Source organism: Vitis riparia, chromosome 2, assembly GCF_004353265.1.
Source record: "Vitis riparia cultivar Riparia Gloire de Montpellier isolate 1030 chromosome 2, EGFV_Vit.rip_1.0, whole genome shotgun sequence".
NCBI classification, from domain to species: domain Eukaryota; kingdom Viridiplantae; phylum Streptophyta; class Magnoliopsida; order Vitales; family Vitaceae; genus Vitis; species Vitis riparia.
The window spans coordinates 10312216-10334901 of NC_048432.1; the positions used below are offsets into that span (position 1 = coordinate 10312216).

The window sequence follows — 22686 nt, forward strand, 5'->3', positions numbered from 1 at the left end:
ATGCTTCATTTTCTACACCATTTCCTTTGATTTTTCAAGGACTTCGCCAATTTAATGGTCTAGGAGAGATGTTTGATGCTATTTCTTGCTAATAAAGCTATCTTGGACATGGATTTGCAAGTCTATGACACATTTGGAGGTTAGGGTTTCAGTTTTTGGGTACCCACTCTCACCACCCGAGCTCCATTTCATTTTTTTCGGATTCTCTTGGACTCCCATGGCTCCTAGACGAGTTGAAAGGCGCATTTTGACATCGTCTTGGAGTTTTGGATTTCAGTTTCTGAATTGAAACGAGAGATTTTAGGTTTTCGGGAAAGAAGAAAAATAAGAGAAAGCTTCCAAATTAGAGAGAGTGATAAGAAGGTTGGGATGATGTTAAGAATGCTGAGTTGGAGAAACAGATGAGCAATTTGGGCATAAAAGATGGAGTTGGCTTAGAGTACACAAAAATGATAAAACTTTTCATATTAAAAGTTGATTCTCATATTTCCCATTGTTGGGTTTTGAAAATGCTATTATGTTGGGATGGGAAGCCCAAAACACAACTTTCCCTTTCTTTTTCATTCTTTCCATTTCAATATCATTTCCATACACCCTTCTCTCTATTTCTCATCTCATTTATTCTTTTTTTTTTTCTCTCGCTTTCTTTTTTCTTCTCATACCCATTTCTCTCTCACCCACGCATGCACCACATTCCATCACCGACAGTCACAACTGTCACTACCAGTGATGTGATGTCAACGCTGCTATCGATGATATGATGTTGGCATCATTGCTGACGACGATACACCATCTCCATCTGACCAACCATATTTCTTTCTTATCTTTATTTTCTCTTTTTCTCCCTTTCTCGCTCATTATTTTCTCTCTCCACCCCTCTCTTCCACATGCACTAATACCACACGTCTTTCCATCTCCAACGACAACAATTTCACTTTCCATGGCCACCACCTTTCTATATCTATCCGATAACAGCTACCGTGGATACTTTCTCACTACACCACTCTTCTTCACGTGATTTCAAGAACATGAGGTAAAACCCTTGTGTTGATTTGCATAGTGACTAGTTTTTGTGTTTGGGTTGTTTGTGGGTTTTGTTCACATTAGTTGATGGGCTTCAGGCAATTGTATTGGGCTTGTTAATACAATATTTTAGTTAATTTGATATAAGTTTGGGCCCATCATGGATTTATAATTTACTTGGGTTTAGTCTTTAGATTTGCTTTGGACCTACATTGTTGCTTTAAGGCTATTATTGTTTAGTTTTAGGTTGTGTTTGTTCTCATATTCTTCTATTCATTTGTTATTTTATTTTATTTTGCATGGATTGATTGTTGACGAGAGCGGGAAAAGGCAAATAATGCATAGTGTATTAGTTGGAGCAGTTGGAGGTAGGGCATGGGCAGAAAGTTGGTGAACTTAATTTGGGGATAGAAAAACCATCTTGCAACTAGAAAAAGAAATATGACTCTTTGGATTTTTTTTGGAAAAACTCTCTCTGTATTTTCTTTGTTTTATTTATTTATTTATTTTCCTATGAGAGGTTTGAGATGTTTGTGGATATTTCTAAGCTTTGTTGTAGAAGCTATGGAGGCCACTAGATTTGGGATTGCATTGCAAAGGGTATGTCGATTATCCCTATCCTCCTCTTTATTTTTATTTTATCTATATTTATTTTTGTATATATTGGATTTATTCTGCATGCCATTTTGGTATATATTAGTGTATGTATATGATCCATTTCCTTTCATATTCTGGTAAATGTTTTAAATTTTTGCTAGTTTGGTTATCATTGCCTATGCATTTGAGTAATTTTCTTATTTATTTATTTGTTTATCTATTTGTTCGTTTATTTTGTGTTGTTCCTAATTCTCATATTATTGTGTAAATCTAATGATAAACAAATAATATTTTTTTTTTTTGTAGAATATTTCAATGAACTTTTTTTTTAATTTTAAATTTATTTATTTGTTTATTTTATAATAATAATAATAATAATAATAATAACAAATTTAATTATTTGTAATAGCCTTTTTTAAGTAAACCAAAATTCATATTTCTAATAAACCAAAGTCCTTTTTAAAAAAAATAAATTGTTTTTTTTTTTGTCTCAAAAATAAATAAATATGAATTTGGAGTCATGAAGATAACTTTATTTTATTTTATTTTTAATATTTAAATTCAATTCTATAAAACTAATTGTAGACCCCATTTTAAGGCCTCACTTTCATGTATTTTTTGCAGCTCTTTTTGCCAGTGGAGGGCTCTTAAAGAGCCACGTGTCCTCGCATGCTTGGTGGACAGAGAACCAGGTAATGGAATCAAGGAGCAAATGAGACTTGGGCACGTGTCAAGGGGAATCAGAAAAAAATCATTTTTTTGTTATGAGGAGCGTATGAGGGAGAGAGAGGTGGCTGGCAGCTGCAGGGTAGTGGAAGTGGTGGCTGTCGCTACAGAGATGGTTAGAGGGGCAAATCCGAGAAGGAAAAAGAGATATGGCAGGTAGGTTGTTTTAGAAAGGTGGCAGAAAATCTTTAGGGAGGGGGGAGCTTTTGTTTGGTTATTTTTGGTGAGGAAGGATTCTGGAGAGGAGGCTGCAGAGCTGAGGGAGGAGGAAGAGGGGCCAATGAGAAGAAAAACAGGGGAGCTTGGGGGGTATTCTTGGGGAGAATGGAGAGAGGTAGAGGACTGAGCTGCCGTGAGGTGGGTGACTCTATTGCCATAAGAGGGAGACCCAGGTATGATTTCCATAGCTATATTTATTTTTCCATGTTCATGTCCTTTTCATGGGGATATCTGAATATCAAATGAGATTCTATCTAGATGTTTGAATGTGTTTACCGGGTATTTTCGTCGGTTTTTGGGATCTTGAGCTTGCTTATACTCACCTTTTGCTTGATTTCTATCCCGTTTCAATGTCCCCTGTTTTGAGATCTCTCGTGAGATTCCCACCTTTGTTTTCGTTTTAAAACTCGTTTTGAATTTTTTCTTGAACTGATTCTACATCCGAGCTCATTGAGGGGCATGGGAAATGAGGCTTGTATGAACTCATTTGGTTCTTATCTGCTGTACTATGTTCTGGCTATATTCCTTTGTTCTTGGGACCCATCTGTATCATGCATCAGATCTGCCACTTTCGCCTGAGGAGGAAGGGTATTATGAGATATAAGTTCTCAGTTTCTGGGCATGAAAAGTTGCAGTTGTTTATCTCGTTGGGCCCAACCATTTTGACTGAAATAATCTTTTGAGAAGGTAAATGAAGAGGGTGTTTCTTCGTCATTCTTTCTTTAGTTGTCTTGATGGTGTTTGATCATGTTGGTCTAGTCTCTGTGCCTTCCTATACCGAGATGGGTCAGTTTTCAAGAGGAGAAGGGTATAAAAATGGGATTAATCATGAATGAGGGTGGTGTGGTAGATGTTGGAGCTCGTGGTTTTGGACCTAATGATACTAGACGTGGCTAGGGAGGTGGCAGGTGCTTCCCACTACAATATGCAGTTTCAAGTCTCCAGTTTGGGATTCATCTCAATGTTTGAAGGACTAAGAGTGTTGATCCCAAGGAAATCTCCAGAGTCTCGATGAAAGACACCTCAAGTTTTCATGCAGCCTTTATCAGGTTCAGATTTTGGGCGGACATAATTTCCTACAATGGATCAACATGGCAATCCATTCTGGTTATCTCCACGTATGGCATGGCTAGGCTATTTTCCTCAATTCCTCTATTCCAATCCCAGTTTCAAGAAATGAATTATGTTCCATCCTCAAGGAAACTTTCATGACCAGAGGAACTCGAGCACGAATGACAATGAGTAGAACATTCAAGCTCTATAAGTTGTCGGATTCAAAAATGACCCCTGGTTTCAGAAAAATAGAGTTTCGAGGCGTGCCTATCATTGCATGCCGCTGGTGTGCTTGTTCGTATTTGCTACCGCTCACACTCATGCATATTTCAATACTGCCGACGACGTCACTACCGTTTAGAACCTTCTATATTATGACGACTCCATTGTCAATATCATGAAAAGTCTTCCCAGTTTCAACAGAGCAGTGTTTATTCCGAGTGTAGGACGCATTATTCAAAAGCCTCCATTGGACCTATAACCAACTGATGCATCTGATTCATATGACGGAACACCTTCGTTTATCCTTCACACCCATCTCTATGCCACATACCCATCATCTTGAATCTCTTCAACCGATACATCTCTCTCTGCACCCTGTTATTGGCATACCCCACTAATCACCTTGCATTCCATCATACCCATCCCTCACCCATTCATCGATCTCTCTATGCCATATGATCTTCATACCCATTTTCTTTCAAGCCTACCATACACGCTCCTCCCATACCCGTCTTTCACGCTACCTATACCCATCCCTCACCCATTCATCTCACTAACTCAATTGCCATACCCATTTCATACAACCCACTCCACTATGCCACCTTTTCTCTCTCATCACCACCCTCATATACCCTTTCTCTCTCTAGTTTTTCATACCCATTTCTCACCGCCCACTTCATTCGTCTATCTCTTCATACCACATGTTTTTCATACCCAGCTTTTTATTAAATTCCATCAAACATAGCCACCCCATGCATATCTTCTTCATACCTATATCTTCCCGCTTAAGCCCATGTCTCATACCCCATACAAGCATATCCGTTTTCTCATTCTCTCTACACCACCATGCACCACGTCATTCCTCTTCTATTTTTTTCGTCAAACCTTCCCTGTACCCACCTCTCTCTCTAATACTTTCATATCCACTAAACCCCTCAAGCCCATTGTTCATACCCATCATCACTTCATTTCCCCACTCCTCTATACCCACTTGCGCATCCATGCTTTCTCACTACATGCCTCTCATGTCCATTGAAGTTTCTGGCGCCAGTAACTGAGAGGACAGCCGGGGAGGGTGAGTCCCTTCCAGACCGCGATCAGGATTTGAAACCTCACTTTCATTCTTCTCGGTTTCATGGGTCGGATAATGCGGAAGATGATGATGATGATACAGTCAGCATTTGGAATTTACGGGAATGCAGTGCAGCTGGGCTAGATGTTCTCTCAAATGTGTTTGGGAATGAGATTCTTTCAACAATGATGTCAATAATGCAGGCTAAGTTATCAACTACTAATGATGAGGCCTGGAAAGAAAGAGAAGCTGGTCTGTGAGGATTCTGGCGTGTTTTACTTATATGAAAGCGGTTTTAATGGGCATGGATATTGTGATGAAGAGTCCCATTAGGCTTCATGCAGAAAAGACTTGGTGGATTTCAGTTCCATGCAGATTCTGTAGAACACAGTCAGGGTGTTTATGAGTACATCGCGAGTTCTCTGCTGCCTCTGCAAGGTTTCTCTCACAATCCAAGAGCTCTCTGGGTTGAGATTTTCTGAGAAAAATAGGGTCTCATATGGTTCGGATTCCCTACAACAATTTCTTTTGCACATGCTGGTAGATATGTTTCCTTAATTTAGTAAAGGCTATACATGAGAGCCATGCAAAAGGACAACACTACCAGCACCCTGCCAATACCTGTTGCATGGGTTCGGTCGCGTAAACGTTCAAATGAGGTTCCTCCAGAAGCTAGCAAAGCAAATGGAAACCATCTACTTGTTGATGATAGGAACAAACATAGGTCCATGTGGATCCGGGCACACTCAACAGTCTGGATGATTGGGGGAATTTGCATTAATCATATACATGGGTCAATTCTACATTTGGTGCATTCGTGATTGGCTTAAAAAGAATGTCTCAGCTGAAGTTGCTTCTAAAACACGAATTATTTATGGAGGTTCAGTGAATGGGAGCAATTGTTCAGAATTCGCCAAACAAGCGGATATTGATAGGTTTCTTGTTGGCGGTGCTTCCTTAAAATGGTCCTGAATTTGCTGTGATTGTCAATTCTGTAACATCCAAGAAAGTTGCTGCTTGGTCACTCACACTGGTTTTTGCACCGAAAGTGGCAATAAGAGAGCTTGTGATGTATCTCAGAAATTCCTAGACAATGGCGAGAAGCATTCAAGCTTTGATGAAGTCCTTTATCCCGATGAAGAAGAAACAACATTTTTGCCTTCATTTAGATGTGAGGGAAATGGAGAAGATAAAGGCCTCATAGAGGAGTGCTAAGGTATCTCCACTGCTCCACTGCTCCACTGCTCCATCCTCAAACCTTTGCAAAGGGTGCTGCCTAAGGTATCTCCACTGCTCCACTCACAAATGGGTAATGTTGCTGGTGCCGTGTCTGGATTGAGCTCATCTGACCTTGAGTTGAAAGCTTGATTCGCCAAACCCCTTACCTGACTTGAAAGGAGCCAAGTTTGAAGGGGTGTTGAATGAAGAAAAAAAAGTAATGGCAATCAGGTCAAGGGTTCAGAACCTAACAGGCAATCTCCACATGCAACGGCAGTTCAGCGTGACAGTCCAGGTGTCAAGATCACCACCATCAATGCCAATTCATGCTCCAACCAACTCCCCCACTCAAGCACTTTTGCATGACCACCTTAAGTCACGTGCTATTTTTCTCATCCCCGTTTCTTTAAAATAATTTCTCTAAATCTCATTTTGTAAATATTTTTTCAAATTCAGCCTTTCAAATAATCCTGACTCCTCTACTTTTCCATCTTTTGTTTTTTTTAGATGCCAACAATCCCATTTTCAATAAAATATTTTCGCCTTTTTTTTTTCTTCGGCGAATAGTTTTCATAACTTTCATGATTTTAAAAACTGCTTTAAAATAAGCAAGAATTTAATTCCATAATTCCGAATTATGGAATTTGTGGAATTAATTCATGCAAAAATAAACGGGCTTTGGTGGGGGCCCTACATAAGTGATTTTATGATTGATTGATTTGATTATCACACATGATTGATTCATTCTGCTCTATGACATGTTTGAGATTATTCTTTAATTGTGTGCTAACCCTTGTTCTCGATAGCGCATTGATCATTTGACACCAAGGTATGCCCCATCCTCACTTCGGTCGTTCTTTATTAAGTGTTTTGATTCCCACATGTGCATGATCGCTTCGAGTATTCATTGATTTTCTCATTGATTGCCATGTCAGCTTCATTCTATTAGTAGAGACTCGACTTTAAGGACTTAGAGGGGTGCTACGGTCTTTACTGTACCTTCCCGATAAGTAACCTGACCCTCGAACCCGATCCGGTTTTTCACAGACCGCTTTTTCCAAAATAAGGAGTCACACTTAGGGTTTTTCTTTCTTATTTTGTTTACCCTTTAAAATAAAACAAAAATAAGTGGCGACTCCAAGTCATTTTTCAAATAATAAATAAAATCAATTTTTCAAATAAAAATCAAGCTCGCCACCAAGTGGAAAACGCATTGAGCCGAAATGCAGGGTCCACACTAATTTTTTAATTAAAAAACCATTTTAGATATTAAAAAAATTAAAGAAAATAATTAAAACCCAAAAATCATGTTTTTAATAAATTTGAGTTTTTTTTAAAAAATAAATTTGACATATTCCTTTTATATTAAATTAAAAATGACATAAGATAATAATAATAAGTTGCATAAAAAGCTTTTTGTAAATATAATTTGAAAGTCTCTTTTAAAAAAAATAATACAAATAGAAGTCTGATTTTGGATAAGTTTGTCGAACTTCTCTTCAAAAAGTAAAAAATTCTTTCTTTCTTTATTATTATTATCATTATTGTTATTATTTTTATTTTTATTTTTATTTTATTTTATTTTATTCTTAATAAACTTGAAAAAAAAAAATCTCTTTTTGGTAAATAAATTTGAATCACACTATTCCCACAAATAAACATTTTTTTTTATAAATAAAATTGAATGGGGTTTTTTTACATACAATTGTGAAAATATAAATTTCTTTACTTAAACAAAATGCAAAATTTTAAAGTTCCATTTTTTTAAATAAAAATAAGAAAAAGAAAAATCAAAATCAAAAATCAAATTAGAATGCTTTTGTAAATAAAATATGAAAAATTCGTTGAACTCTTTATTTTATTTGATTTTATTTTTATAAATCTCAAATCTTTGAAGACAAGTAATAAATTTGAAATCTCATTTTTATAGAATTGAAGATAAGTTTTCTTAAGCTTTAATAACATTATAAAACTTTTTCAATAAAACCTTTCTTTTCAATATATATATATATATATGATTTTTTTTAATAAATTGAAATCATCAACTCAAAATTGTTTTTTTTTAATGCAAATAAATTCTTTCAAAATTTTTTAAAATTGTTTCATGACATTTGGATTAATAAAATCATTTTTTAATTAACTTAATAAATTGATTCATGTATTTCTCTTTCTATTTATTTTGTCCATTCTTGTAATATGATTTTTACCATGACTTGTATTTATTTATTTGTATGATTCATTTTCTCGATATTCATGATAGTTCATTGTCACAATTCCTTCAATTCGTTTAGTAGAGACCGTGTGTATACGGGCTTAGAAAAATGTTACGACTCATCACCATACGTTTCTAATAAGTAACTTAACATCCAAATCTAAACTCAATTTTTGCAAACATGTCTTTTCTAAATAAGGAGTCACACATGATTTTCTTTTTTATTTTGTTTTCCTTTAAAAAAGGAAAAAAAAAACTAAAATAAGACTCCAAGTCTTTTTTCTAAAAATCATTTTTTTTTTCACAAATCAATAAAAAGTGAATTTCGTCGTTCGAGTGGGAACGCACGTAAAAAATGTGGGACTACAAAATGACGACTCTGCTAGGGATATTTAGAGGGTCAAATTTGAACTCGAGTTGAGGAAAATGTGGCATTTGATTGGTTGATCAATGGATACCTCTTTCTATGTGTCTTGGTATGACTGGGTGTTGATTACATGTTGAGAGCTTTGATATGTTTATCTATGGTGCATGTTTGGTTAATATTGTTCATTGGAGTTGTTCACATGTTAATTATATCAATTGATTCTCTTACCTACTTTTGCATAGTGACTCTTCTTGTTGTATGATTATCTTGTTTTCCTTGACATGTATATTCTCATTCATCTTGGCATGATTGATTCTCTTTGTTGTATAACATCTTGTTTGTCTCAACATATTGTCTATTTTATTATATACCTATTTTACTTGTCATATTCTTGCCTAATTTGTGTGTAGATATGAGTGATATACATGTTATTGGCATGATTGCTCTTTTTCTATGTGATGCACGCATTGTTTATCTATGTGGGACACACATCTATCCTCTTACCTCCAGCTCCCTAGTCTATGCCAACCTTGTTTCCATCGATCTTGTATTTGATACGAGACTTATTACTTTGTTTGCTCTTCGACTGAGCTAGTTATTCGGAGTAAGGTTCAGTGATGGGTTATATCTATGTTTGGGAGCATTCTAGAGGAGGCCAACACATTAATAATGCTGATCGGAGTATGATATTTGAAGACTTTTAAAGGCCAGAGCTAGATTTTAGGATATTTGTGTGACTAGTGTGTTTTCTTTCCGCTTAATTTGATAGGATTTTCATATGCACCCACACCGTTCACTGTGCATGCCTGCATCATTAGGAAACCCTCTAAGATGCGAGATAGTGCATGTGTGGAGGTGATGACCACCTTGCATGGAAACACTCTCATATCTTCAGAGGAGTGCAGGAGGTTGCGCATCGCGAGATGGTACAATTGTTTCTGCTAAGGATCCTTTAAAGTCCACATTTTCTTTTTATAGTTGCCTTGACCTCATAGGTTAAGCCTTAAATCTTTTGATTAGGACTCATTTCCTACAAGTGGGTGCATTTGAGAGCCTTTGGAGCAGCTTTAGTCACAGTTTGGATCCAATACTCCCTCTTTCGTCTCCAGTTGAGAGTGCTTAGAGATCAGTATGACTTTAAGTTATATTTGGGTCACCCTTCTGCTTTGTGTTGACTTGTTTCTTCCAGTTCAGATTAGAATTTCTTCTATGTTTTCCCCGTGCCATACCTTATCCTATGTTTCATGCTTTGTAGGATTAGCTCTTCATTCTCAATCTAGATTTACCATCTTGGGTTAGAGTATAGGGCAGATTGATTCGCACTCCTATGAGATCAGACGTGGATTAGCAATCCATTACAATTGACCAGTTCATGGCCGCCATGGCTTCCATTCAAGAGGCCTTGACCAATCTTAGGCAGGAAATGGGTAGTCAATAGAGTAGGTAACCTATAGCTCATGACGAGGTGTCTTATGATTCATTGTCGCCGCCACCACCACCACCTGGTTAGAAAATGCCATAGGTCCTACCTTATTTATTACACAATCAGTTTGAGGTCATCCCACCTACAACAATACACACCACAGTCCCTAAGGATACTCACACACGCATGGATCGTAGTCAGCAGTATATCAGACGGTTGATAGTATCTGGCAGTTCAGTTGTTTGGGATAATCTTGATAGTATACCAGTGGCCAGTCTACAAGTCAAGTTCAGGATGTCTGACATCAAGAGGTACACGGGCGTTGGTTATCCCCACATTCATATTCAACTCTATAGTACTGTAATGAGGGCCCATGGGTTAGACGAGTTGTAGATGATCACCATGTTCCTTTTATCACTGAGTGATGCAACCCATCATTGGTTCTCATATTTGGATTCCTTGCGACGCAAGAAATGGGATGACCTATCTCTGGAGTTTTTACAATAGTTTTCATTTAACATTTTCGTAGATGTGTCGAGGAGAGAGCTAAAGGCTTTGAGATAGAGATCAGATGAGTCCATTTCTTCTTTCATCTCCTATTAGTAAGGGAAGATAGTAGAGATTGTTGATAGACCATCAGAGAAAGATCATATACAAATGATTTTGAGGAGTCTACAGCCCAGGATTGCTAGACATGTGGTCGGAGTACCTTTTATGAACTTTGGATCTCTGGTTTCAGCATTGTATAACGTGGAGGATGGCATTTCGAGATAGTTATGATCTTATTCTTCCTCTATTGATGCTAAGGGAAAGAAACCAATTGGATGACAAAGGTCAGATGTGGGCACTATTACTTTTTCTAGTCAGAGGCTTCTCGGGCGTCATCAACCAGTTTCACAGCCTACTAGGACTTACCCTTCTTACTTACCTCACCTGTATAGGTCACGAGCACCTTCTCAGCTGTATGATCAGACTTACCCATCTCCCACACTAGTACAGTCGTATTATGTAGTATCGGGCACAGAGAAGCCTCCAGTCTCATATCCTACTCTATTATAGCCATGCTATGTAGCACAAGTCATAGAGAAACCTCCAACTTTATACCTTAGAGTTCCATAGGCATCTACTCCTTTTGCTTTGAGGACATTGAGACAGTTTTCATAGTTGGGTATGTTGTTGAGCCAAGCTCTTCGGAAGCTCACAAATGTTGGATTATTGATGCTTCTTGTTCCTAGGCCATTGCTTCAGCCTATTCCGCCACAATTTAGGATAGATCTACACTGCACATACCATTAGAGGCCAGGGTATGAGACTGATTGTTGTACTGCTTTAAGGCATGCTATCCAAGACTTGATAGATCAGGGTTTGGTTCACTTGGGTCAACCAAGTGTAACCACTAACCCTCTACCAGTTCATACTTCATATGTAGTTCCTCTTCTAGTTGGCGGTGTACGCTTCATGTATTTCATTGAGTTTGTTGATTGTATTTACATGCTAAGTTGGGATGATTCTAAACCAGAGCCTATAGTAGTGGATAAGAGCTATGAGGTTGATGGAGTGATCTCATACCTATAGGCATCTGCACCATTTAGACTAGTTCCTGACACATCACCAGTGCAGTTGACCATGGTTGGGTCGTTGATTCGCCCATGCTATAACATTCCATCTTCGTTTATATTAACTCAAGATTCTGATGAGATGGTTACTCAGGATGCTCAGTATGTCATTCGTGGGAGTAGGGTAGTACGACAACAACCTCCCATAGTTGCTAGACCTTTAGATAGTGATGCCACTTGAGAGGAGATCATATGAGAGGATGATGAGATTTTGAGGCAACTTTAGAGCACTCAGCTTGTATCTCCATTTGGAGTCTTTTGGCATCATTTACATCTTACCCAGAGGCACTGGTCAGGGTGTTGAGACATCCACCTCCCTTAAGGGATTGATCCATATGTTGACAGTTGACAGGGCCACATGCATTGTCTTTTCTTCTAATGATCTACCCCCTAGGGGTTTTGAACATACTCTACCTCTCTCTATATATATATTTTTTTGTTCCAAGTATTGAGTTCCATCTATCATTCTAGACAATGACTCTGCCCTGAACGTTTGCCTACTAGCTACAATAGTCACTCTTGGTTTTGGACCTTCGAACTTTGAGCCATCTTCTCAAATAGTTTGAGCCTATGATAGTACACGTAGAGAGGTTTTGGGTACGTTGACATTAGACTTGCAGATAGGCCCGATCACATTCTCTATTTTGTTTCAAATTTTGAGGATCCCCACATCTTTTAACCTATTACTAGGTCAACCTTGGATCCATAGAGCAAGAGTTATACCATTTTCCCTTCATCAAAAGGTAAAGTTTATACATGAGGGCAGAGTCATTACAATACAATCTATTAGAGACACTTATTCTACTTCAGAGCCAGTATTGGAGATTAGTCATGGAAATGACAACCTGTTTCTTACTAGCTTCACCTTTGATGAGATACAGACTGTGGAGGCTGAGCACTTCTATAGAGATTATGTGGCACTTCCTTTTGATGAGCATGGTAGTACTGTGGTCCTGAACATGATGAGATCTATGTTTTTCTTACCTGGTTTGGGTTTAAGGCATTGTCAGCATGGTCCTGGAGAGTTCATTGCCACAATTGATCATGGTACTCCTTTCGGTCTTGGTTTTGTTCTTACAGAGGTTAATTATAGATACATGGTGCTTCTATGCAATGAGAGACTCAGAGCTCACCTGCTTGACATTCCATTTGACTATCTTGTTCACTCATACAAGATGCGCTTAGTGGATTACTTTGTGAGGGCACCTGAGATACAAGTGCATTCAGAAAGAATCACCAGTGGACATAGTGTTGATCAAAAGGCTAAGCTTCAGTGTCTCGTTCATCAATTGCAGTTGAGTGATGGAGCTCCTAGCACTTCCACTTCTATTTTGGTCACTCTTTCGTCTTTAGGTCATACGAGCCTATTGGCACTTTATTTCCTAAAGAAGACTAATGAGTATGAGACATCTATTGAGATTGCAGACATGATAGATGGGGTTGTTTCATGTGACGAGTATAGTAATGAGATGTTCATGGTAGACATGAGTCAGATTACCAATGATGTTCAACTAAAAACTATTTCTTCACTCGATCTGTTTGGGGTACTTGCTATTGAGATGGTTAAGGATGTTCAACTTGTCCTTGCTCGTGGGTTGCTTACTGATGTTATTCATGATGATGATGTATTTGAGGGCATTATTAGCCCAATTGTGGTAGAGTTCAAGCATGTAGACCCACCACTTTCTTTTGATGTTCTATTAGCATTTATCTCCCATATGGATTATGTACCGGCTCTTTCTTCATATATGGATATGAGTTTAATGATTTTTGCAAGAATGAAAGTATTGTGAGACATCACACAGTTAAGCATACTCCACAACAAAATGGTGTTGCAGAATAGATGAATAGAACTCTTTTAGAGAAAGCATCATGCATGTTTTTGAATGTAGGGTTGTCAAAAAGGAATTTTGGGTTGAAGCGATAAATTCTACTTGTTATCTTGTGAATAGATCTCCTTCAATTCCTATTAATTATAGGACTCCTAAAGAGAGATGGTCTGGTTCTCTTTCTAATTATGGTAATTTAAGATTTTTTTTTTCTTGTCCTGCTTATACTCATGTAAATGAAGGCAAGTTGGAAACAAGGACAAGGAAGTGCATATTGTTAGGATATGCAGATGAAGTGAAATGGTACAAGTTATGGTGACTAAATTCAAAATTCTCTAAATTTACAATTAATAGGGATGAGACTTTTAATGAGTTTGAAATGTTGTGTCCTAGGAATGAGTAACTTCATGTAGGAAACAACCCTAGTATGAGAGAAAATGTGGAGTTTGTGTCTAAAGCTTTAGAAACCATAGAAAAAAAAATTCAATAAAGCCAAAAGAAGAAGAAATGCAACATCTTAATGATAAAGAAAACACACCATGAGAGCAACAATATTGTATAGCGAAATATAGAACAAAGAGGCAAATTAAACCACCACAAAGGTATGCTTATGTAGATTTGGTTGTTTATGCACATAGTATGGTAAAGAACATTATTGAAAATGAGGAACCATACACTTATCATGAAGTCATCACTAGTAGATGGTCTACACAATGGAATGTTGCTATGAATGAGGAGATTAAATCTCTTCAAAAGAACCATACTTAACAACTAGTTGAGAAACCTAAAAACTCAAAAGATTTTTGGTTGCAAATGAGTCTTCAAAAGAAGGGAAGGAATTTCGGGAGTGGAGGATGCTAGGTTCAAAGCACACTTAGTGGCAAAAGGTCACACACAAAATAAGGGGGTGGATTTCAATGAAGTGTTTTCTCTAGTTGTGAAGCATAACTCAATGAGAGTGTTACTTGTTATGGTTGTTTTATTTAATTTAGAATTAGAGTAACTTGATGTCAAGACTACTTTTTTACATGGTAAGTTAGAAGAACAAATTTATATGCATCAACCTAAGGGATTCATTATTTCGAGAAAGGAAAACCATGTTTGTTTGCTGAAGAAATTTCTTTATGGTTTGAAGCAATCTCCTAGGCAATGGTATAAAAGGTTTAATACTTTTATTATTGGTAATGGCTACCATAAGAGTGAGTATGATAATCGTGTTCATCATAAGGAATTGTTTGATGATTCTTTCATTTATTTATTATTATATGTTGATGATATGTTAATTTTATACAAGAATATGTTTGAGATCAACAAGTTGAAAACTCAACTTCAATGAGAGTTTGAAATAAAAGACCTTGGAGTAGCGAAGAAAATATTAGGTATGAAGATTCATAGAGACCAAGAAGCAGGGCAATTGTACTTATCATAGAAAAAGTATATGGAGAAAGTGTTGGAACACTTTGGAATGCAAGGGTAAAAACTAGTGAGTACTCAACTAACAACTCACTTCAAACTTTCAAGTGCTTTATTACCATAGACCAAAGAAGAAATGGAGTACATGTCACATGTTCCATATGCTAGTGCAGTTGGGAGCATTATGTATGTCATGGTTTGCACTAGGCCAAACATTTCACATGTAGTTAGTGTGGTAAGTAGATATATGCATCGCCTTAGAAAGATCCATTGGGAAGCAATGAATGGATACCTTGGTACTTGAGAGGAACATCATATATTGACTTAGTATATGATAAAAGTAGTGACATCTCTGAGGAAATTATTGGTTATGTTGATTCTGATTATTTTGGAGATTTTGATAGAAGAAGATTTTTAATAGGGTATGTATTCACTTTATGTGGTAGTGTTATTAGTTGTAAAGCAACTTTGTAATCTACAATTGTTTTATCAACCACTGACGTAGAATACATGGTGGTCACAGAAGCAGTGAAAGAAACTATTTTCCTTAAGGGTTTGGTTGGTGATTTAAGCTTACAATAGGGGTTGACTGTTATGTATTGTGATAGCCAAAGTTCCATATTTGACTAAAAATCAAATGTTCCATGAGAGGAGCAACCATATTGATGTCAATGCATTTTATTATGGATGTGATCGCATAGGGTGCTATTATAGTGAAAAAAAAAATCCTTATAGTGGATAATCTCATGGATATGATGACTAAGTCCATTTCTATAGTTAAGTTTATGCATTGCTTAGACTTGGTGTTAATAGTATCTAAAGGCCCTTTTTAGGTGTGGGATCAAAGTGACATGGAAGACTTTTGACTTTTTTTTTTTTTAATCTTGAGAATTTGAGCCAAGGTGGAGATTGTTGAAAAATGTTTTAGATTCTATTTTTGAGTCAATTGGAAAGTTGTAGATAGTTTTCTAATAGAAAATATTCTGTAAGAGTGTTTCCTATTATTATAGAAGAAATATTCTTTTAGTAAAAGACATCTTTGACAATTATACAATTAGTGTTTTATATGGAATATTTCTATGTAATTAGGAAAATATATATATAGGAAGAGATTTTGACCAAAATAGTGGAAGTCGCTTTTTAGATGTAATTGGGACTTTGGGATTTGAAAGCTCTAAGGTTGTAATCTCCTTTAACAATAGTGGAAATTCTTCTTTGTCATCACCTGTGGATGTAGGCTTGAGGCTAAACCACATAAATTGTTATGTACTTTGTGTGTTTTGTTTTCATTTTCTTATTCTTTTCTCCCTATTATTATTCTTTGTCATGATTTTTCCCAATAGAAGTATATATATAGATACCATAAGACTTGCATGGCGGGAAGGGTATATTTCATATTAGTGACAAGAAGTAAAGCTTACACAATTGTGTTTTTTCTTTTAGAATATGGAAGGGGTTTCCTTATGCTCAAGAAATGCATAGATTCAATTGAATAAATTGATGAATGCTTACTCAATTGTGTTTTTCCTTTCAGAATATGGAATGGGTTTCTTTATGCTCAAGAAATGCATAGATTCAATTGAATAAATTGAGGAATGCTTACTCAATTGTATTTTTCCTTTCAAAATATGGAAGGGTTTCTTTATGCCCAAGAAATGCATAGATTCAATTGAATAAATTGAGGAATATGATTGTTCTTTTTCTTTTTCTTTTTCTTTTTCTTTTTCTTTTCTTTTTCTTTTTTAAATAATAGATGAGCCAAGATGGAACTTACGTGGAGCACAATGATTCCAGTCATTTTCTTGGACAAAGATATGCCCAAAATATGGGAAAAGGACATTTTAAAATTAAAAATGATTTTAAATTTAAGAATTTCTTTTTTATATGTTTTAAAACTTTTTAATGGGTAGATTTGAATTGTAACTTGCAATTTATTCTAAAGAACATTCGAAAATTAAAAATTACAATAATGAGATTTTCAATCCTTCAAAATGAAATTAATTTAATCCCCTTTCTTTGTAAATTATCCCTCAATTAAATCAATCTTTTAAAAATTAAATCTACTAAATGATAATATTCATATTTAATCAATTTATTGTTGAAATTTATATAGGTGAATGGAAATTAGGACTTTTTTTTTTCCTTGGAAGACATGTTATTTCTTAATAGATACAACTCGTTTTAAAGAATATGTCTTGTATTTAAAAGACACAACCTCTTCCAAAGGATGTGTATGGTGTCTTGAGATACAATGCTTCAAAAGATACTAGACACATCTCTTCTAATAAGTCACCTTCAAATCTTTAAATAGGACCCCCTATGACATTTTCATTCATTCATTCATCAATTCTCTCCACTCTTTCTCCTTTCTTGTCATTCAAGTCCTCTTTTAACTTCAAGTCTGGTCATTTATCTTCTCTACCAAATATTTGGTATACAAGAGAGTATAAATCACCAAGTGATTCGTTGTTTCTTGTGATTTGAAGTACTACCATCACAAGAAAGTGATCGTTGTATCATGGGAGACAATTATTAAGAAACCGTAAGCACCTAAGCGGGACAAATTCGTCTTAAGAACACAAAGTCAGACTCTAGTTTCGATCAACCATATTTGTGAGTTCCAATTTTCTATTTACTTCATTTTATTTGTATATTTATTACACGCACTTATTATCCATATATTTTGAGTGATATGGATAACATTTATCCTTTTGTATAAATTCCTAAATTTATATAACATAATTTAAACTTAATTTCATGTTGATTCAATTTTGTTTCATGTTTTATAATTCTATAAGGTTGAATTCCAATCATAATTAAAAATTAAATTGATTTGTTATAATATTAAATTAGATATCTTTTGAAAAAATTATTATAATCATTTAACATAATAAAAATTTCACCAAGTTTTTCTAACTATGGTTCTCTAATAATTACCTTATAATAATAAAATTAATTCTTACAATATATGTAATATTCAAATTTCAAAAATGCAATCTCAAATAATTTAATAGCTGAGTTCAAATTTATTTTTTGCAATTCTTAATTTCCAAATGTAACTTAACAAGAATTTAAACTATTGACTTTAATTTCGACTAAGGTTTTACACATTTTGCCTAATTAAATAAAATATTGACACGTGAATGTTCACTAAAGTCACGTGATTCATTGATTTAGACGATTCATTTTGATGTTGAGGATAGTCATCGGCAGTAGACTAACATCTTCTCGACCAATTAACATACCAACAGTGATTAGGCCAAGGTGGTGATCCAATTCCATGGAAGAGCAGCAAGAAAGGAGGAACGTTGGAGAGATAGAACTAGAAGGCGGCCAACCAAGCAGGAACAGTGGCCAAGCTGGCCTCGAGCCTGAGGAGCATAGGATTGACATTGTTGAAATCAGTCATAGAGTGAAAAATTGGATTGAGTCTCTCAAAAAGGCAGAAAAAAGCACTCAATCTCAACGTCAATGGCGAAGGATACCAAAGGTTCCTCAGTTGCTGAGGGGGACCCAGGATTTCAAGAAATTGTACGAACCGAGGGTAATTTCAATCGGTCCTTACCACCATGGCAAGCCCCACCTTCGCCCAGTGCAAATGATCAAGCCTCTATGTGCCTGAAACTTCCTGGCTGATAGTAAGCAGGAAATCGAAGCATTGTACACAAAAATTGAAAGTAATATCGAGGCAGTGAGGAAGTGCTATAATAAGAGACCGACGATCAAGTATGATAATGAGGCACTCGCCTGGATGATGCTTCTGGATGGGTGTTTTATACTACAATTCATCTGCAGCAGAGTCGACCCCGGCACAGTCGATACGAGTGACGTTCTTAGAAATCACCAAATAAGTTTTGTGGAGCAGGACTTGTTCTTGCTGGAGAACCAACTTCCCTTTGGAGTTCTCGAGTTGATTTTTGAGAGAGCAAAATTCAATGATGGTTTAACAATGGAAAATATGATAAAAACATTCATCACTCTTAACAACGGAACACAACTAGCAGCGGACTACAAAGAGCCCTCTCACCTCCTCGACCTTTTGCGAAGTGCTCTCCTAGGCAATCATAAAAAGAGCAGCAAGCAAGAAGTGGGGATTCAGCTAGAACAAGAGCAGCAACCTGAGAAAAAGGGAAAGTCGTCGTCGTCTCAAGGTGGAGATGGGAAACAGGGCGAAAGGCCGTCATCTTTTAGACACATCATGGAGCTTAAAGCAGCCAGGAAAAGGCCGTCGTCTTTTAGACACATCATGGAGCTTAAAGCAGCCGGGATCCGTCTCAAACCAAGTACAACGAGATTCTTGACAGACATTTCTTTCAAATCCGACTTCTTCTGTGGCCACCTGAAACTTCCCACAATAACCATTGATGACTCCACGAAGCCCAAGTTCTTGAACATGGTAGCCTATGAAATGTGTTCAGAAGGCCCAGATGACTATGGGGTCACTTCTTATATATGCTTCCTTGACAACCTCATTGATCATCCAGACGATGTCAAGGAGCTGAGATCTAACCACATTCTCTACAATCATCTTGGCAGCGATGAAGATGTGGCCAAACTTTTCAACGAGATCACCTATGACTTGGGAGATTCCGATGCTTATAGGGATGTGAAAGCTAACATTCAGGACCACTACGACGAGAGATGGAATACTTGGATAGCCGAAGGCTTTCACGACTATTTCAGGTCTCCATGGACTGTCATTGGTTTCATTGTAGCTTTTTTGCTACTATGTCTTACTGGGCTTCAGACCTACTACGCTCATCCCGGTAAAGGTATAGAAGTTATATATATGTGGTTATGTGGGGTTGCGATTATTCTTTTTGTTGTTTGGTATATTGTTCGGCTTCTTTGGGATTAGACAAATAAAGATGTATAAATTGTTAAGTTGTATACTGTGAAGTGTTTTTATTCTTGTTTGGCGTATATAATTCGGTTTGAGAAATGGAAGATTGTACGATTAGATAAATAAAGATGTATAGATTGTTAAGTTGTATCACTGGATTTCATGCATGCATGCAATATTATTAGTCTTTTCCTCTCCATGAGTTTCCTATCATCTACAAGAAACTCACAATTTCCAGCTAGCTTCTTTGTATTCTTTTTCATAGACCAGGATCACAATAGAAAATTTTCAGTCAACAATATGTAATTCGTGGATGGGATGCGATTGAATTTGCGCACACAATTTTTTTTTTTTTTTTTTCAAATGAGAAAATTGTGAATAAAATCATAATTTTGATATATTTATAAATTGAGGGAAGAATATCAAATATGCCCTCTGATTTTTAAATTTTCTTTTTACAAAAGACAGATATATCCTTTTAGGCAATTTAATGTTTGATTTTGGATCAAAAGAGATTTCAGAAATAAATACTACATTTTTTTAATTAAATCTTCCAATCTTCATTGAAAGAATCTCCAAGTTTTCAACTTCTTTAAGGAATATTTGAATATTCTTCAACTCTTCCACAAAAAATTAATCTTCTTGGAATCTCTTTAAGAGCTCTTGGACTTAAAAAATAACCTATTGCAACACTTCCAACTTGTGAAGCAGAATTTGTTTCAATAACACCATGTGTATGTTATTGAAACATCACATGTATGTCAAACAATTTAGTTCAAAAAATTGTTGAAAGAGCCTAATTTGCCATAAAAAGAACCAACATAGATTTACGCTGACAACAAATGAGTGATTAAATTATAAATTAAAAAAAAAAATCCAACTTTCGATGATTAAAGTAAATACATCAATACAAGATATCATTTTATTAGAGAGTATTATGAAGAAAGAAAAACAATTAAAATTTGCAAAATCTCGAGATTAAATTACTAATATTTTTACCAAATCTATCAAATTTGAAGATTTTAGAAGGTAAAGGATGCTACCTTAAATTTGAAGATACAAATCAAGATGTAAAAATTTTCTATATTTTATTGGGAGGATTTTTAATTAATATTCTAATAAGAGAGTAGTGAAATACAATAAATTTTTAATTCTTTCCACTTTTTCTCTCCTTTTATATAATTATATTTATATTCCACTCTCAATCTCATCACTTGGACACAAATGGGGGCCAAACAGGAGCTTGGCACGCATGCTTACCAAAAAGTAATGAGATATTGCATAGAAGGCATGAAGATAGCCTTTCAATGCTGCTACTCATCAATTCCAGGAGGCCCAACTTAATTAAAGGGCGATAATTGCGCATCCTAACATTTTCTATGAAAGGACAATAATTGGATTTGATTATAAATATATCCTGGAATCGATCTTGACATTTTCCTTGTGAATTAATCGTTTTTAATGCTATGTTAGGTTCCAAAAAGTACTAAAGAAGAAAGAAAAAATGTTAAAAAAAAAATTCTTATATTTGGTTTTACCATGAAAAATATGAAATAAAGTAAAATATGTTTAAAATTATTTAAAAAATTATATATTTTCAAATTATTTAATCTTTATATATAAAAGTTAAATTTATGAAAAAAGTTTAAGGTAGTATACAAAAATAATTCAGTGATTTTAAATCTTTTTTTTTTTCTTCATTTGTTTTTTTTTTACTTTTTTTTTTCTTTTTCTTGTATTTTCCTTCCAACTTTTCAAGAATCAAACATAACCTAAATAACCTACTAATTTGTTTTTTTTTCTTTTACTTAAATCTAAATAAAATATAATTTAACTTAATTCTAAATACAACTTAATAGTATTAAGTGTTAAGTATTAAATCATTTATTTTTTATTATTTTATTTCTATTAAGTATTAAGTATTAATAATGTGAGAGTTGTGTTAAGGTTGTATTTTGGTTATTTTAAAAAAGATATTTTTAACATTAAGAGAAAAAATCAAATATTTTGACTTTTTCTATTCAATAAAAAAAATTAAAAATAAATAATAACTAAAAAAAAGTTAAAAATGAATCATCTAAAATTTGAAAGCAAACTGCATTCAACATTAAATGAAAAAAAAAACAAAAAAAACAAACACCAGGTAAGATTTAAGATTCAAAATTATTACTAAAGGTCACTATTGTTGTTATTCATGGTTTTCCATGATAAAAAGCTTGTAAAATCACTAAAACTCAAGAACCATATATTTTACATTTTTTTTTTTCCGAAAAAAGAGTTCTTGTTGCAAATTCAAGATATCATCATGGACTGTGTTGCGAGAAAAACGATTTCAATAAAGCCAAATGAGGAAAAAGTGCAACATTTTGATGATAATGAAAACACACCACAAGAGTAACAATATTGTTTGGTCAGAGATAGAACAATGGGGCAAATTAAACCACCACAAAGGTATTCTTATGTAGATTTGGTTGCTTATGCACTTAGTGTGGCAGAAAACATTGAAAAGGAGAAGCCTCAAACTTATCATGAAGCCATCACTAATAGAGAGTCTACACAATGGATTATTACTATGAATGAGTAGATTGAATCTCTTCAAAAGAACCTTACTTGGCAACTAGTTGAGAAACCTAAAAATCAAAAGATTGTTGGTTTCAAAGTCTTCAAAAGAAATGAAGGAATTTCAAGAGTAAGGATGCTAGGTTTAAAGCACACTTAGTGACAACAGGTTACACACAAAACGAAGGGGTGGACTTCAATGAAGTGTTTCTCCAGTTGTGAAGCATAGTACAATCAAAGTGTTGTTTGCATGGTAAGTTGGAAGAACAGATTTTATGCATCAATATGAGGGAA

The 22686-nt window shown here is 35.2% G+C and overlaps 1 pseudogene; it reads left to right on the plus strand.

Annotated features, from left to right (window-relative positions):
- The first annotated feature begins 17365 nt into the window (after window positions 1-17365).
- LOC117905061 lies at window positions 17366-19983 on the plus strand (annotated as a pseudogene).
- Window positions 19984-22686: the final 2703 nt, after the last annotated feature.